This window comes from Orcinus orca, chromosome 2, assembly GCF_937001465.1.
Source record: "Orcinus orca chromosome 2, mOrcOrc1.1, whole genome shotgun sequence".
Classification (NCBI taxonomy): Eukaryota; Metazoa; Chordata; class Mammalia; order Artiodactyla; family Delphinidae; genus Orcinus; species Orcinus orca.
This window is the reverse complement of record NC_064560.1, coordinates 199879986-199895437: the sequence shown is the minus strand read 5'-3', so window position 1 is coordinate 199895437 and position 15452 is coordinate 199879986. Positions and strand designations below refer to the sequence as shown.

The 15452-nt window shown below is 48.2% G+C and overlaps 1 protein-coding gene across 16 annotated transcripts in view; it reads right to left on the bottom strand.

Annotated features, from left to right (window-relative positions):
- Positions 1-12863, bottom strand: part of KLC1 (kinesin light chain 1) — a 58199-nt gene extending 45336 nt beyond the window's left edge. For 9 of the 16 annotated variants that reach the window (XR_007475912.1, XM_049706699.1, XM_049706693.1 and 6 more), the window contains exon 1: positions 3519-3536. The gene's annotated coding sequence lies outside the window, so the exon portion shown is untranslated. Of the gene's footprint in view, positions 1-3518; positions 3537-12625; positions 12645-12722 lie in introns of those variants that run through there. The other 7 variants (XM_049706708.1, XM_049706707.1, XM_049706710.1 and 4 more) reach the window with 3 other exon arrangements.
- Between the last annotated feature and the right edge of the window lie 2589 nt (positions 12864-15452).

The following is a 15452-nucleotide window of genomic DNA, read 5'->3' as shown; positions in this document are numbered from 1 at the left end:
CTTCACAGGTGACAGGACTTACGGTGGGAGCATGGGGGGTGAGGGGGCAGCAGCTCTTCCACTGGAGAGGGGAAGCCAGCTACTCAAGAGAAACGACCCCCGACCGCCACCCCCAGGAGAGCTGTTCTTAGCAAATGAGCACATCTTCTCTAGACGAAGTGCGGGGCACTGCTGGCAACGGGCGAGGGAGAGATGTACACGCTCCTGCTGCCTGTGAGCAGCTGCACCACGCTGCAGGTCGCTGTGAGCTAGGCACACTCACAGTGATAAGACTAGAGACGCACAGGAGCGAGGCCACAGCACACCTGCGTTCTGAAGGCAAGAGCCGGGGTGAGGGGGCCACGGCAGCAGTCAGGAGAGGGAGGAGGGAATCAGTGACCACGCCATGGAGCCATCCATCAAGACCCACAGCACTTACTTCCCAGCCCTCTGCTGGCCCAAGGTTTGATGCCTCTGCTCAGAAAGCCAAACACCTCGCCAGCAACTTCTCAGTCTTTCCCAGCAATGTTAAACCCAAAGGGACGCAGAGGAGAGTCTGTAGACCTAGTAATAAATGGCAGCGACTTCACTGCTCAAATCACCTCCGGAAAACCAAGGCTCTTGGGGCATGAATGGGCAGTAAGTCATAGCTCTGCAGGTTAAATTCTGTCCAGCTATAAAGATGGTCAGTGTCACACCTCTACAGGTTACAGCAGTGGCTGAAACGGGAAGAGAGGGCACTTTTGTTGACGTAAAAGAGAAAGGGGGACAGTGTTTATACAAAAGTAGGAAAACCACAAAAGGCAGGACTTAGGTAAAAAAGAAAACAAAATGAGAAAGACTTACCACTTTAATTGAGGGAATGCCTCAATTAAGTAAATACATTTAGAGAAACCCAATTTTAATTCCTTAAGGAATATGTAACAAAACTGGCCCCAGGGTACTGCGTGCTCACACACTCTTGCAATGGCTCTAACCATATACACAAGAGTAATGAATACAAACGTTATCTGGATGCATGCGTGTATACACACACACACACCAAAAAAGAGTCGCTTAAGGCAGTTTTCTTACTCTTAAAAGAAAATGAGAATCCAAATGCTTTTGGGAGGCACTTAGAAATGAGATGACAGGTGCTGTGGGCAGGACGGAGCCTGGCTCCACCACCAGCCATCACCTCAGCATGGGCGAAGTCCCCAAACCTCCTGGGGTCTCAGTGGTTAGCAGACCTCCCTCACCAGGCTTTTATCAACATGGGCGAGTGTAGATGGGGCACTAAGCACAGGGCTGACAGACACATAGGAACCGCTCAGTAATCAATGCAATCTCCCACGCGAGAGATAAGGAATCAGGAACTTCCCTAATAAATGACTGCTCAAGGTCTGCAGACACACTTCCTATAACTCACTACTCTGCAAGATAGTCAGTTCCTTGTTAGACTGTTCCAGTATTTAGTTAGAAAGTTATTCCTTTTGCTGAGTTGATATCTTCCTCCTTGTAACTTCTACCCACTGAGCCAACTTCTTCCCTCTAAAATAAACATAAAATACATTTACTATCGCATCCACAAGATAACGTTTCAAATATTGTGTGACAGGCATAGGACTCTGCAAATCTTCCATCTCCCTGGCTCACACCTCACACTACTCCTCTGGCACGCCTCAATCGTGACAGTTTCTTCATCTCCCATCCAAGTCACCATCACATGGATTCAACTGTGCACGCTGCTTCTTCAGAGGGAAGCACACAATGGCACATATATTTATACTGCTCCATAGCTCTCTTATTTCTAAGCTAAGCCATTATAACCAAAGGTGGGTTATATAAAAAACAGCGCTAAGACAACTGGCTATTTGTGGTGGTGGTGGGGGGGGATGCATTCCTACCCTCACTATACACTAAAATAAATTCCATATTGCATAAAGAATTAAAGGTTAAAAAACCCACGAGAAACTAGAATAAAATTTAGGCAAAGATCTATAAGCATACAGGTGAAGGTAAAGAGCGTTCTATGAATAAAATGGCAGAGAACTAAAAGAAAAGACTAATAAGAGTTTATTTAAAGTAAGAGGGCTTCCCTGGTGGCACAGTGGTTGGGAATCCGCCTGCCAGTGCAAGGGACACGGGTTCAAGCCCTGGTCCAGGAAGATCCCACATGCTGTGGAGCAACTAAGCCCATGCGCCACAACTACTGAGCCTGAGCTCTAGAGCCCGCTAGCCACAACTACTGAGCCTGTGTGCCACAACTACTGAAGCCCAAGCGCCTAGAGCCTGTGCTCCGCAACAAGAAGCCACCGCAAATAGAGAAAGCCCACACGCAGCAACGAAGACCCAACACAGCCAAAAATAAATAAATAAATATAAATTTAATTTTTTAAAAAAAGATATGTTTAAAATAAGAAACTGCTAGGGAGTTCCCTGGTGACCTAGTGGTTAGGATTCTGGGCTTTCACTCTCGTGGCCCGGGTTCAATCCCTGGTCGGGGAACTGAGATCCCACAAGCCCCAGGACGCTGCCCAAAAAAAAACCTCCTACTAAAGTTTGATCTAGAAACTACCTTTCTGAGGAAACACTATTTTGCAGCCCATCACAGTACAGAGCTGAGAGGGTTAAGGCAGAGGTCACGCTGATTTCTAATGTCAGCCATCCCAGTTTGTCAGCCCTCAGTCTCCCTCCACCCCTGCTGCTGAGTGCGCCTCCAGGCGGCTCCGCTGAGGCACCAACCAGCACAGCCCTGGCAGGCGCACAACAAATAAGACACGCTAGTTATTCTGTTGCTCAAACTGTTCCACCTCTGGCCATGGGAGCTCTTTCCGTTTCTTTTGTGCCCCACTGATATGCCCATCCTTTTATTTTTCGAGCACTTTCTGGCACTACAAGACATTCCAGGCCCATCTTGTATTCTCCCTAGCCCAGCCCTAGAATCAGCCATTAGTCCAAAACTGGGCTCAGGGGTCTCCCTCCCAAAACCCATAAACCGGGCTTCCCTGGTGGCGCAGTGGTTGAGAGTCTGCCTGCCAGTGCAGGGGACACAGGTTTGAGCCCTGGTCCAGGAAGATCCCACATGCCGTGGAGCAACTAAGCCCGTGCGCCACAACTACTAAGCTTGCACACCACAACTACTAAGCTTGCACACCACAACTACTGAGCCCACGAACTGCAGCTACTAAAGCCCGCACGCTCTAGGGCCCGTGTGACGCAACTACTGAGCCCACGCGCCTAGAGCCTGTGCTCCGCAACAAGAGAAGCCACTGCAACAAGAAGCCCGCACACCACAACAAAGAGTAACCCCCGCTCGCCACAGCTAGGGAAAGCCTGTGCATAGCAACGAAGACCCAACGCAGCCAACAATTAAAAAAAGAAATAAAAAAAAGAAATGTGGGGAATAAAAGTAGCAGCTCTGTATGCAGAGTGAATAACAGCCAAGACAGAAATGTGAGTTATTCTGACAGTTCTTGAGTGCGAAATGAAGTTCCTATAAACACAGCAGAGAGTGGCACAGAAAAATAAGATGGAGGGAAGAACACGGAGGTCTTTACCTAGCAAAGATTGGTAGCAGAAAATCACATTTGAGATGTTTTTCCAAGAGATATCTGAGCTGATCCAGTGGGAAACTCTGGCAGCCAGCCAGACCCATCTCTGCACACAAGCCCTGATGAGCACCAGACACAGGGAAGGTGCTGACGCAGAGGGCAGCAGTGAGGAGACGCAGGTCGAGAGTCTCTAATGGGTCTATAGAAAACAACCCAAGTTGTATTCAGGGAAATATTCAGTGCCATGATCTGAATGTCTGTATCCCCCCAAAGTCACATGTTAAAACCTAGCCCCTAAGGTGATGGTATCTGGAGGTAGGGCTTCTGGGAAGGCCATGAGAGTGGAGCCCTCATGAATGGGATTAGTGCTCTTATAAAAAAGACCCCAGAGACCTCCCTCACCCCTTCCCCCAGTGAGGACACAGGGAGACACCATCTATGAAACAAAAGCAGGCTCTCACCAGACACTGAATCTCCTGTCACCATGACCTTGGACTTCCCAGCCTTCAGAACTATGAGAAATAAATTTCCGTTGTTTGTAAGCCACCCAGTTTATGGTATTTTGTTACAGCAGCCTGAATGGACTAAGACATTCAGTACCTGGAACCCAAGATTACAGTGTGTTGTGGGTAAAACGACACAAGTGTCAAAACTTAAAAAATTAAATGAATGAGCCATCAATTCCACTCCTGGGTATATACCCAAGAAAACTGAAAACATGTTTATGTAAAAACTTACACATGAATGGTCCAAAAAACAAAATGCTGGACAAATGTAAAACTTGTACACAAATATTTTGGCATTAATCATAATACTAAAAATGTGGGACTAACCCAAATGTCCATCAACTAATGAATGGATAAACAAAATGGGGTATATCTAGACAGTGGAATATTATTTGGCAATAAAAAGGAATGAGATACTGATACATGCTACAACATAGCTAACGGTGTGCTAACTGAAGGAAGCCAGACACAAAAGGCCACATGTTGCATAATTCCATTTATATGAAGTGTCCATGGAGACAGAAGGTAGATTAGTAGTTGCCAAAGGGACAGGAGTATGGGGAGTAACAGCTAACGGGTACAGGATTTCTTTTTGGGGTGATGAAAATGTTCTGGAAACAGATGGTTGCAAAACCCTGTGAATTTTTTCATACATGAATCATATCTCAGTAAAATACAACCAGAATTTTTTTTAATTAAATGATACAGATCAAAGAAAAACACAAAACCCCACTTTGGGACCTAATCTATTTTAGCTTTGTCAAGGAGTCACAGAAAGCTTCATTTCTCAACCTTTTTATCCTATGCTCCCCTTTTGATAAACAAAAATCTCAAGCCCTTCTCAAGGTATTTAAAAATGTCTAAATACACAATACGTTACCTATTGCAACTAAAAAGGTAATCAATGGTAATATCAGAAGTAAAAATATACATACTTTTTGGTTCTGAAATTTCAGAACAAAAATTATACAGTGTAGAGTCAAAGGGAAATACAATTCGAGAATTTCCAGGGGATGGTTCATTTTTGTTTTGGTGGGGGCAGGAGAGGGTAAGCAGGGAGGTGTGTCACTCCCCCAGTTTATATAACAAAGTTAAGGTTCATATTTGAGCAAAATCCAAAAAGGTCTCCTGCAGGGTCTCAATCTTGTTCAAACCATGACATTTTGGATAAAAATGCAAACGTCACACCCCTTCGTGGTTTGTATTACAATAGTGAGTTTGTTTTCTAAATATAATACAATATTATAATAATAAATATATTTTATCCAGCTCTACATGGCCTGCCCTTACCCACTGAGAATCACTATAATCTACTCAAGGGAGGATGTGCTGTATCAGGTACCTCCTGACCAGAAATTTCATCTCTGGGCTATGAACTGACAGAGACAACTGAGAGATACAACTCCAGAGCCTGCCAATGGAAACTACTGACTGCATCATTTTCTGCTAGAACCATGGTATCTCCTTCTCATCTAATCTAACTTTATCTAATCCTTTTATTTCCTCTTCTAAACTTGGGTCACAAGAATGAACTTGAATGAACAAAAATCCTGCTGGCCTAAAAATCAGAAAAATCTATAAAGTGAAATGTTTTAAAATTAAAGACTCCATAATTACAGTATCTATTCTGAATTTGTTTCCATCCTAAAACTATAAACCACTGGATAAAACAAAAGCTTGTATTTGCCTCTTGGGTGAGTCTACTGTAGATGCCCTTGCAGAATTAGAAATAAAGGCAGAACTCCAGGTACTTTTCCCCACAGCCCTGCTCAGGAAGTTGCGGCTGAGTGTGGTTCTGTTTTGCACTGGGCCACCTCTGCGTACAGAGATCCTCTAACTCTATGATAACCTAACCACACCACCTGTGGAAAGAACTTTACAAGAAGGCCAGGTCCCCCACCAGCTGGTGAAGTGCCTACCTCTCCCCGAGCAGCGCTCCAGGCCAGGGCCAGGAGTGCACTGAGGTCTTTTAATCTGCTGTGGGACCACAGGTCTATCTCTCCGCATACAAATTTTAAGTATGAGAAGCTACAGGGAAGGGTACTACATGAAAATATGGGAGAACATGCGTTTTCCTGAAACAAGGATGAGTGAGCCCAAATGATGCAGATGTCTCTATTACAAGTCCTTGGTTGAGCAAGCAAAAAGGAAAAACAGCTTCACCAGACGTGACTAAGAGAATACATAAGAGGGTGGTTATGGGTGACTGGGGCAAAAAAATAGAGAGTATTCATTCTGTGGTTTAAAAAAAAACATTTTTATTTCAAAATGAAAAATGTCAGCAGATTAACATAATACCATAGGACGAAGTTCACGTATTTAAATGCTAATCAATAACACATACATGAAATAATTTTCTTTCCTAAAGAAAGGAAATTAAAAAAAATTTTTTAGGGGCTTCCCTGGTGGCGCAGTGGTTGGGAGTCCACCTGCCGATGCAGGGGACACGGGTTCGTGCCCCGGTCCGGGAGGATCCCACATGCCGCGGAGCAGCTGGGCCCGTGAGCCATGGCCGCTGAGCCTGCGCGTCCGGAGCCTGTGCTCCGCAGCGGGAGAGGCCACAACAGTGAGAGGCCCGCGTACCGCAAAAAAAAAAAAAAAAGGCACAGCCAAAAAAGTTAAGCCCCAGATTGGGAAAAAGTATTTCTAACATATGGCAAAAGACATGTACCCAAATACATAAAGAACTCCTACAATCAATAACAAAAAGACAACCCAATTTTTTTAATGGGCAAAAGACTTTAACAGACACTTCACAACAGCAGGTATACAAAAGGCCAATAAGTATGTGAATAAGTGCTCATCATCATTAGTCATCAGGGAAATGCTCACTAAACCCATCACAAGATGCTACGGCCTTGCAGTCGCTAAGATGAAGCAGACAACACCAAAAGCTGGAGAGAACATGGAGCAACTGGAACACACACACTGCTGGCGGGAGTGTAAAATGCACAACCACTTGAGAAAACTGGCAGTGTCTTTACAAGTTAATCCTACATCTAACCTATGAACAATGCCACTCCTAGGTATTTATGCAAAAGAAATGAAAATGTGGGACTTCCCTGGCGGTCCAGTATTTATGATTCCATGCTTCCACTGCAGGGGGGGAAGGGGGCACAGGTTCTATTCCTGGTTGGGGAACTAAGATCCTGCATGCCTCGGGATGAGGCCAAAAAAAGAAGATGTATGTCCACACAGTCCTGTACAAGAATGAGTGCTCCCCACCCCAGATGTGCAACAAAAGGAGAATGGCTAGACTGTGGTAGATCCATACAAAAGAACAATACTCAGGAAGAGAAAGAAGGAAATCACTGACCCATGCTATTGTATGTGTTGAATTTTTTTTAAATTTATTTATTTATTATTTTTGGCTGCATTGGGTGTTCACTGCTGCATGCCGGCTTTCTCTAGTTGTGGTAAGCGGGGGCTACTCTTCGTTGCGGTGCGCGGGCTTCTCATTGCAGTGGCTTCTCCTGTTGTGGAACACGGGCTCTCGGCATGCAGGCTTCAGTAGTTGTGGCATGCGGGCTCAGTAGTTGTGGCGCACGGGCTTAACTGTTCTGCGGGCATGTGGGATCTTCCCAGACCAGGGATCGAACCTGTGCCACCTGCATTGGCAGGCAGATTCTTAACCACCGCGCCACCAGGGAAGTCCCGCATGTGCTGACTTTTAAATGGTTACGCTGAGTTACAGAAGATGGATGCGAAAATACATATATTGTTTAATCTCATTTGCATGAAATTCTAGAATAGACGGAACTAACCTATCGTTATGGAAGTAAGTCAGTATTGCTGGTAGGGGAGTGCAGGCCACCTCTAGGAGCTACGGGAGGCAGCCCTCAGCTGACAGCCAGCCAGCAAGAAAACCAGGACATCAGTCCTACAACCAAAAGAACTGAATTCTGCCACAACCGCAAGAGCTTGCAAGAGCATCCTGAGCTCTGGAAGAGAACAACAGCCCAACACACAACTGTAACCACGTGAGCCCTGAGCAGAGGATCCAGCCAAGCCATGCCTGGACCCCTCATCCACGGAAACTGTGAGATAACAAACATTACTGTTCTAAACCACTAAATTTGCAGTAATTTGTTATATGGTAAATAGAAAACTAACACAAATGTCACACAAAAAAAGCTTTAGAACTTAATGATGTTTTAGTTAAAAAAAAGTAGAAATTATGGATGAATCTTGAGGACATTATGCTAAGTAAAATTAGCCAGTCACAAAAAGACAAATACTGTATGACTCCAGTTATCTGAGGTATCTAAAGTAGTTAAATCTATAGAAACAGGAATTAGAATGGTGGTTGCCAGGGGCTAAGGGGATGGGGGGAAATAGGGAGTTGTTATTTAATGGATACAGTTTTAGTTTTGGAAGATGAAAAAGTTCCAGAGATCTACTGCACAACAATGTAAATATATTTAAGACTACCGAAATACACTCTTAAAAATGTTTAAGATGGTAAATTTGGGGGTTTTTAAAACCACAATCTAAAAAGAATAGAAATTAACATTTTCCCCATTTGGTCAATAATACAAATAATTTTTAGACAGAATAAGTGAATTTAAGAGAAAACACACCACCATATTCACCGTAAGAATGAAGATTCAGTCAGCTTTTACTGACCATGGAGCCTGTGCCAGCTTCTCTGAAGGCCACAAGTACTACAACACCAACATGGTGACCCGAAACACTATACTTTAGACAGCAACCCCAAGGAGTGACCATGACCACCTGCATCACCTGGGCTTTTGAAACCGAAGAAATGGGGCAAGGGCATCCCAGGTGAAGGCAACTGGAAGACTGAGCTTAGCATTACTGGGATTCATGATAGCAAGGTGGTTCAAAGCTTGAAGTGTACAAGCAAAAAGCCTTGAATTAGAAGGCTTTAAACCAGCTGTATACCTCTGGTTTACATAACTTACCCTCTCTAATCCTCAATTTCCTCAACAGCAGGATAGAGGCGATTGCTGTACCAATTTTACCTGGTACAGTGCTAAATTCACTATTATGAGTTTTATCGTAGAAGTTTAATAACTTCAAAGAAGCTGGAGCATAAATTTCCACATCATGCCATCGAAGTCAGGGAACAATCTAAGGTTTGAGTTGAGTTAGGCATTTCCCTGGCGGTCCAGTGGTTAAGACTTCGCCTTCCAATGTAGGGGGTGCGTGTTCGATCCCTGGTCAGGGAGCTAAGATCCCACATGCCTCATGGCCAAAAACCCAAAACATAAAAAACAGAAGCAATATTGTAACAAGCTCAGTAAAGACTTTAAAAATGGTCCACATCAAAAACAAAAAACAAAAAACCTTTAAACAAAAGAAAAAAAAGTTGAGGTGAGTGGGATATTTTAGAACCATGGAAATAATTTCTACTTTACACATGCACTTAGCTTAAATTGTTTGTTCTAATGATATTCACTTATATCTGCTTTATTAAGTATCAACGACATACCAAGCATATTTAAAAGCATAGATTGAGACTGCTTTCATCTGCCTCCAAAAATTAGTTAAAAATAAAAACATAATTCATTTTTGATCTAAGAGTATGTTAACCAGCAGGCTACAGGGCAGAATGACACAAGGATACCTTGGGAGAAAAAATAAGCAGCTCATCTCTGAATTAGCCCTCCAGTCTTGGGAAGCAATATTCTCAGGAAAAGTTTAAAAGGTCACAAATAGCCCTCCAGAACCAAACCCAATAGTCTTTTCTGTCCAAATCTTTCCTTACCTCTTAGCCAATTTGATACTGCCCTCCTCCTCTTCCCTGTGTCCCAGGGCTTTCCTACCCTTAGGGCCACTCCGCAATCTCTACCAAGTGCCAGAAGCTCTCACATCTTTATCTCCAGCCTAAATCTTGTCTTGAGCTCCAGGCCTGAATCTCCAACAGACCACTAATCCACTTGGCCGCCCCACGAGCATCATGGATTTAACCTTCCCAAACCCAAACTCACCATCTCCTCCTCCCATTTTCCCCATCGTGGTGGGTGTCACCTGCCAGTGAGTCACCCAAGTTAGAGACAGGGAAGTGACTCTAAATGTATTCCTTCACATTATGTGCCAAGCACTGACACTGAATACACCAGATAAAAATCCCCACCCTGCCCTTGTGGAGACTGAATGTAAGTGGAGGCGACAGATATAACTATATAAGAAAATAATTAAGTAGAGAATTCCCCGGCAGTCCAGTGGTTAGGACTCCGAGCTCTCACTGCCGAGGGCCTGGGTTCAATCCCTGGTCGGGGAACTAAAATCCCACAATCCTCGAAATGTGGCCCCCCCCAAAAAAAGAATATAATATTGTACAGAGAGTGAGAAGTAGTAAGGAGTGTGTGGAGAAGTGAGGACATACTGATATCCTGAAGAGCAGACTCGGAATGCGACTGGGTGGACTTGAATGAGGGCAAGAGTAGGAAGACAAGGGGAAAAGATGGGGTGGGGTGCTTACAGGACACTGGCAAGAACTTCAGCAGAGGAGTGACATGATCCCACCTAGGTTTTAGCAGTTGGCTTGGGTTTGAAAACTGCCTACAGTCTCCTTCTGCCTACAGCCCCACCCTTCCCCCACTCCACTCAGGTCCCAAGTCAGGACCACCCTCCCTAGACACACTGTACATCGCTTTCCTGATCTCATCCTTCCATTCTCACCCATTCCCAATCTGCAGCGCCACCACTCCCAGTCCCACCCCACTTTTCTTCAAGTCTCCCAGCCAGAATCACCTCCTCAGAGCACTCGGCACAGCATTCAATCTCATCTGTGGTACCAGACTGTGAGCTCCTCCAGGACAGCGACTGTCCCCGTATCCCCGACTACTCAGCACAGCACCTGCCATTCAGCTGGTTCTCAATAAACATTTAAGACCTTGCTTTCACATCTTAATAGGCTAATCATTTTTATCCTGTACCACGAAATGGACACTTAAAACTTCCCTGTACTTTTTGATCAGTACTTTTGTACTGATCACTTCTTTGTTAATAAAGTTCTGGTTCATTATCATATTTCACTTAGGTTTCCAGGTTATACGAATCCTACACTTTAACTTCTGACTTTTCCACTTCTAATTTTCTTTTTGTACAATTATATTTTGCAATAGTTTATAGCCCTACATGAAAAGCTACACATTGACTTACCTATCTTTCAACATTATGAAACATGCTTAAGATATAATTTTTTAAAAGAATATATAATTTAAGTAACTGCAGCTGAGTTTTTACTTACTATGCAATATTTAGGATATTGTGTGCCTCTCCCCGGTGGCATTTCCTCCCTCCTCCTTGCTGCGATTCCCATGCATGTCTTTCTTCCTTTATTATGTACTGTCTACAGTACTGTTAGAAGACACTGCCAAGCTAGGTGAACCTGCAAGGCTGCTGTGAGGTTACCACCCCAGGTCCTCCACGCCCCTCAGTGACAACAGGGCTGCCAGGCTCCACTGCAACATGAGGCTGCATTCTTAGATGACTTGGAGAAACTGGCTCTTAAGAGAGGGTCCTCCCCCACGACATATAATCCCACACAATCTGAAATTTTTAGTGTTTAGTATCACTGTACTCTTAGAGGTACTTAGGAAACAGAACAATGAATCAAATTTCCCACCTTAACTAAGGCTTGTTGCCAGTCCATAAAAGAGGGTCATCCTAAATAAGAATATGAGATCTAAGGAGGTTGTTCCAATTTCTAATGGGACTATTCACTGAACTATTACAATGTATTCTGAGCTAATGATTCTGATCAGTGGCTTAGTCATGCTCTACAAAAAAAGCCTTTGCATTTAACTAATGCAAAGGCTCAAAGAACCAACTGCCCCTTCACACAGCAGTTTAAATGGTGTATCACAAATTTTCTGCTCTCACACTTCTAAAGAACATCATTTTTGCAAGTTCTCCTTAACAAACGCTTAATATGTAAACTCTGAATGTGCTGTTTAACAAAACAGTAAAAAGCAGCAACAGTACAAAAATCTCTAACACCGAATTGCCTGGATCTACAAACCTTAAGTTATAAAACCATCCAATTCACCAGGCATTCGCTTTAATATTTTATTTTAAATTTTTAAGGAAAGAGGTACATCAAATTTGACAACCGAGTAGATATTCCAGGACCGGAATGCTACAAGTTTAGTGGGAGCAACTCCAGCCTAGGCGAACACTGGGGATGAGGCGTTTCGGGTCTGACCGCTAGAAGAAAGAGGCCGCGGGGCAGGCGGGGTCCAGCCGGACTCTCGGGAAGGAGCCCGCACGCTTCCGACCCGCCGACCGACCGCGAGCATGACAGGCGCGCCCGCCCTGGGCGGTGCCGCGGGAGAGGGCGGGGGCCGGAAGGAAGGGGAAGGACTCGGACAAAGCAAGCCGGGCCGGCCGCCCCCTCCCCGCGCGCCGCGTCCAGCCTCCCGTCCCCAGCCGCGCGGCTCCCGGGGCCACAGCTGTTCCCAGGGCGGCCGCCCCCGCCCGCAGCGGGGCCAAGCCTGCGACGCGGGGCCGGGCGGGGGGCCGGGAGGGGCCGGAGCCAGATGGGCACGCGGAGGAGACCCGAACCTGAAGGGGCCGTGACGGGGATGGGCCGGGGTCCTGGGCGGCGGCCGGGGCCGGTGGAGAAAGGGGACGGACCTGCTGGAGGCTCGAGGGCCGGAGAGCAGCCGGGAGGAGTCGGGGGCGGGAAGGGACACGGGTGCGGCCGGAGGACCCGGGCCCGCCGCCGACTCACCGTGCTGCTCCCGCGGGGCCGCGCGCTCGCGCTGTCAGCACCGGGAGGCCGCGGGCGCGTGCGCCGAGCGGGACCGCCGGGGCTGTCGCCTCGCCGCCTCAGGTGCGGCGCCGCGGTCACAAGCGAGGGGCGCCGGCGCGGCCGCCCCGCAGCATCCTCGGCCGCCCACGCGCGCTGTGTCCCACGGCTCCTCCTCGCAGCCGCCGCCCAGCCAGCTCCGGCTCCGCTGCTCCCGCCGCCGAAAATGGCGTCTCCGCGTCCCTCCCCCGGCTCGGCGTTCCCGCCCCACAATGCCGCGCGCCACCGTGACGTCACCCTGCCCCGCCGCCTATGGGCGGGGCAGCTCGGGAACCTGGGGCCAGGCGGAGCGGGCCTCCTGGAGCCAGACGCGGTCCCAGGCTGGCTGTCGTGAGCCACACTGGGGGCGGGGAGGGGGTACTACCCCCCTCCGTGGGCGGCCCCGCGCGGGCAGGGCCAGAAGGTGGCCTGAGGAGGGCGCTGGCCCGGCGCTGCCGGTCAGCACCGCGTCCTGGCCCTTCCCTCCCGGGCGCGGCCGTCTCCTCCTCTCATGTATCAGGAATAATATTTATTCACATAATATTTATGTGCTCGTTTAAATCTTTCCAGAACCCACGAGGGGGGCTTTCACCAGCCCCTCCAAAGGAAAGGATCCTGAGGCGCTAGCCTAAGCCAGGAGGCCTTTCTCCAGGACAATCTGGAGTCTTCGGTCGAGACCCTGACCCCCCAGTCCCCACGCCTTGCCTATCTCGTTCCCTCGCCCCTGGGCCATCGGATCTTCAAGGATCTGAGTCCACGGGCTCTTTCCAAGCCCTCCCCTCAGCCACAAAGGCCTCGCAGGAACAGCACCTCAGGCTCATAAGCGGGGTGGGATGCTTAACCCCTAATGCCTGGCAAGAGAGAGGTGCTGTCGCCCCCCCACCCACGGGCAGCCATCACCAGGGCACACCCCTGGGCGCAGTGCCACGACCTCCAGCCCAACCCAAAGGGCAGTACTTCCAGGTCAGAGAGTGCTTCTGGGCCCCATCCTGCTGCACCGGGGCTCTGCAGGCCTGACTCAGCAGCCAGCTGCGAGGATGCCTGCTGATTCAGTGGGCAAGACTCGGCTTGCTTTGCCTGCCACCAGCTTGGGAGACCGCCCCCCAGGTGTCTGCGGATGCCCCAAGTGGCATTACTAACCAGGAGGGGGTCCTGTGCCAGTCCCCCCCACACTTGCTTTTAAACTGCTGTTTTTCGGATGCTACCACCCCAGCACCAGCAGCCCTTTTAACCCTGCGATGACCCAGTCACCTGGGAAATAAATGCTCCTAGATTTTCAGAGGGTGGTCCAGTTACTTTGCTTTCATTTGTAAATGCAAAGTTGAGCTAAAAGTGGGAAAGATCCTTGGTGACACAGCAATTACTGGGCAGAGAGAGAGAGAGAGAGAGGCAGTTAATCAGAGTCAACCCCTCCACATTCCCTTAGTGATTGGGCCGCACTGCAGCTTGGATGTCACCTGCTCCCCAACAACCACCCTGGGGCTGGGCATGGCAGGCAGCTGTAACTGAAGTGCTCTGGAGAGGGGAGGAGTGGGCTGAGCTCTGGGCTCAGAAACTGTTCCTTCCACTCACTCATCACACCAGCAAGTAAGGAACCTGAGATGCTTATGCCCTCTTCCGATGGGTGGCCAAGATTCTACCCCTTTGCTATTGCTTTAGTCCATCCCCTCTGCTGCCGCTCTGTTCAGGCTCTATTATCTTAGTCTTTTATTCTCTCAACAAATATTTGTTGAACTGCCGTGGTCACCATGATAAAAGCCAAGATGCACCGGTAAACAGAACAGATAAGATGCCTGCTCTTTCTGGTGCAGTGCTCGGCAGAGAATTGAAGTAAGATGATGCGGCAGGCAGAGGCAAGGTGGTGGGGTGAGCTGAGACCTAAATAATAGGAAGCAGCCAACTGCAAAGCCGGCGGGGATGGCGGTGGGGGTGGGGGTGGGGGACACTCCAGGCAAAAGTCCTCAGGCGGCAATGAATCTGAAGTGATGAGGGAAACAGAGAAAAGGCCAATCATCCACCACAATCAGGGACCCTCCTGGAAGCACTGGATGCACCATCATTCTCAGGGCGGCGGGCTGGAGCACCTGTCCTCACCCAGGGTCTCACGCTGAGACTAACAAGCGTCCGTCCTCCCTGAGAACCCCTGAGCAGCCTCATTGGAGCTCCCAAGAGGAGCACTGCTCTCTCGTTTTACAGATGTTGCAGCTGAGGTCCTGCTAGTTCCGAGGTTTGCTTGCTGCTTCCCGAAGAGGGGTTAACTTGGCTTTAGCAATCAAATGGAAGCCCCTGGGCCCCTGGGCCCCTGGCACTGGCGGGGCCAGGAGTTGATGCCTTTGTGGTGGGGAACCCTCATCAGGGCTACTCAGGGGCCGCAAATTCATTCGTTATCTGACCTTCCCCAGAAACCTAGAGGCAGCAAACACGCTTGCACATCCCTGTAGCCAACAGCCTGCTGGGCCAGCCAGGGTCCTGGAGGGGTGGGGCTGTGCCTGGGGGGCAGCAGGGATCTTTGGCCAGAGCTGGGCCCTGCACCCGACCCCTTAGGGCAGGACTAGGGGTTCCTCCCACAGACACGAGAGGCACGAGAGACGTGAGCGGCCTCCCTCCTCACTCCCATGTATGTCTCTTCCATTTGGAAAGGCAGCCCATGTGGCTTGAGCCGCTGCCTCCTCG